Here is a 3,258-nt window from a genome sequence, read left to right as displayed (position 1 = left end):
TACCAGACGACATGAAGCTCATGAAGAAGAAAGAACAAGTGAGGATGCCTAGGTCTTTCTTAGAAGGAGTAACTAAATAACCAAGGGAGCAAATATGGAGACAAAGTGTGGGTCAGAATCTGAAGGGGGGGTTGTAAGGAGACCATTGTGTCTGGGTATTCATTCCATAGGCAGTCACCAAAAATAGACGCTGATAGGGATGTCAGGATGGGAAAGCTGACAGCAGCCTGATAAGGCTGTCCCCTTAGAGGTCTCTCAGAGTCGGACATACCCAGAGACAGATACCCACAGCTATCCATTAATCTGATCAAAGTTCCCAATGGAGGAGTTAGAGAGTAAATTGAAGGAACCGTGAACCATAAGGGCTGGTGGCCCTGTGAGGAGAGCAAGAATACCAACCAGCCAGAGCTCCCCAGGGTCTAAACCACCAGCCCAGGAGCACATAGGGAGAGACACATGACTCCAGCTGTATATGTAGGGGAGGATGGCCCTGTTGGGCATAGGTGGGAGACAAGATCATTGGTACCCTGAAGGCTGAGCACTGAGGGGGGGGGGAATCTGAGGGTGGGGAGGGAGGCTGGGGGTAGGTGGGTAAACACCTTCATAGAGGCAGGAGGAGGGGGTATGGGATAAGGGGTTCCTGGGTGGTGGGGGAAATATGGTAAGGGGATAAAATTTGAAATGTAAATATTATATCCAATAAAAGGGGAAAAATAGAAAAGGGGTTAGAACCAACATTCTTAATAAAATGTCAGCCCTCTTTAAAAAAAAAAAACTATCTTGATACTAAAATTTGTTTTGAGAATTGTATATTGCAGAATGATCAGCCTTGGTGTATCTACTCAACAAGCAAGCTGGGCAGACCTGCTCAAACCTCTGAGGTCCGTGAATTCCATCTGGAGGCAGCGAAGACACAGCATCAGAGGATTGTCAACTTGCTCTCCCCCCCACTCCTCTTCTAATATCTAAACGCCCATAATCAGCTTGAAGGTATAATTTCTTAAATGGTACAAAATTTACTTTGATTAAAAAAAAAAGATTTTATTGTCTTCATAACAAAATCAGCTTAGAACTGGATCACTTAGCCCTTTCTCTTCTTGTTGCCTCCCAGTTCAAAATGCTTGTATCCCTTAATCGCCAGCATCCTTTTAGACCTGCAGTTGGACTCAACTCACTCCAGTCACAGCACAATCGTTTTTGTAGTTTAAGCCATTTTGCAGAAAATAGGCTTAGTCTGCCCAACATAACCACTCTGTTTCTTGTCATAACGCTGCTTCTTCCGGGTGTACAAAGAATCCTTGACCTTCCTGTACTGGGTCACCTTGTGGGACTGGTGCTTCCCACATTTCTTGCAGAATGTACAGCTGGTCTTAGGAACATTCACCATGTTTGCAGGAGTGCTATCAGCTCAGAAAGAGTGAGATCTCTGCTTTAATTTATAGTTCTATTACCCTCAGTTCTTCAGAGTACATGATGAACAAGTGTAAGTTGGTTACACGAGGCCTGAGCATCCTTAACAAGAAAGATCAGATGGATTTTTTTTAAAACAAATACAGAAATTAGCTAGTCATGCTTCTAAATTTATCTTAATAGATAGGCATTTGATTTTATGCTATATTAGACCATAAGAGATGTGAGTCTAAGAAAATAGCTGTGTTTATGTAACAGCACACATTTTGATTATCTGGGTATTATATTTGGTGATTCTGATTCTTCTCATGGTTCAGTGGAGATGATCCTCCATCCAAGATGTTCTTATAATTCAAACATTTTACTGACAGAGTGTTAATTTAGTTCTGCTATCTCTGTTTAAACAATTGGATCAAGTTTAGTATTCGCAAGACTTCCCTTAGAATACTAAACTTATTTCTATTGCAATTATTTGTTTTATGGTTTTGCCTTCCATCAGGAATTTAAGATGGGATTCAGAAGACTTGAGGCAGGTCTAACTCCAAGAATGACCAGATCTCAGGACCAGGGAATGTCAAAGCAAGCCCAGGATTCAGAAGGTCTATCAGTGTCATGGGTATCAACACCACAAGTCATTGTAAGGCAGTGGGATAAATACAGTCAAGGGAGAAGAAATTCAGAGAAGTCAGATATCATACATTAGGACAAGACACAACTGAGAGCCTAAAGGCTTGGCAGAAGAAGGGGAATGTGAGAAGAGGGAAGAAGAAGAAGAAGAAGAAGAAGAAGAAGAAGAAGAAGAAGGAGGAGGAGGAGGAGGAGGAGGAGGAGGAGGAGGAGGAGGAGGAGGAGGAGGAGGAGGAGGAGGAGGAGGAGAAGGAGAAGGAGGGGGAGAAAGAAAAGGAGGGGGAGGAGGGGGAGGAGGGGGAGGAGGGGGAGGAAGAGAAAGAAGGAGAGAGAAAGAAAGAGAGAGAGAGAGAAAGAGAAAGAGAGAGAGGGGAGTCTAATAGTGTGGTGGTTAGTTCTGAATAAGTTGACAACTAGAATCATCTTTAAAAAGACTTTCAATTTGAGATTGTCTAGAATAGGTTGGACTATGGGAATGTGTGTGAGAGACATCATTACTTTAATTGTTGTTGGACGCGGCAGCTTACTTAAGTCAGCCTACTGTGAGAGACACTGTTCTCTAGGCAAGAATCCCAAAGGGTATGCAACTAAAAAAAATATGCTGAGTACTATGTATATATGCATTTATTCTCTCTCTGCTTTTGACTGTGCAAATGAGTGTCTTTGTGAGACTTAGGATTGTTGTGATGAAACATCATGACCATCAACTGCTCAGCAAGTTGAGCAGAAAAGTGTTTATTTGGCTTACACTTCCACATCACTGTTCATCATCAAAGAAAATCAAGACAGGAACTCAAACAGGGCAGGAACCTGGAGGCAGGAGCTTAAGCAGAATCCATGGAGAGATGCTACATACTGCCTTGATCAGTCTACTTTCTTATAGAACCCAGGCCACCAGCTCAGGGATAGCATCATTCACAGAGGACTGGGCCCTCACCCATTAATCACTAATTAAGAAATTTCTCTACAGTTTCATCTTATGGAGACATTTTTTTTTCTCAAGGTTCTTTCCTCTCAGATGACTTTAGTTTGTGTCAGGTTGACATAAAACTACTCAGCACAGTATCTATGGAAGTTCCTACATTGACTTTCTCACCATGATGGACTACAACCTGGACTTTGAGCTAAAATAAACCATTTCTTCCATATACTACTTTTCATCAGAATATTATATCACACAAATGAAACTAAAATAAGTGGCTAGGGAAAGCCAGGCAGATG

At 42.2% G+C, this 3,258-nt stretch overlaps 1 pseudogene; it reads right to left on the bottom strand.

The window, feature by feature from the left end:
- Positions 1-1,066: 1,066 nt before the first annotated feature.
- On the bottom strand, positions 1,067-1,387 carry LOC117716570 (large ribosomal subunit protein eL42-like; annotated as a pseudogene).
- Between the last annotated feature and the right edge of the window lie 1,871 nt (positions 1,388-3,258).

Source organism: Arvicanthis niloticus, chromosome 10 (assembly GCF_011762505.2).
Source record: "Arvicanthis niloticus isolate mArvNil1 chromosome 10, mArvNil1.pat.X, whole genome shotgun sequence".
NCBI lineage: Eukaryota > Metazoa > Chordata > Mammalia > Rodentia > Muridae > Arvicanthis > Arvicanthis niloticus.
Note: the sequence above shows the minus strand (reverse complement) of the source record. Positions and strands in the feature narration are given on the sequence as shown.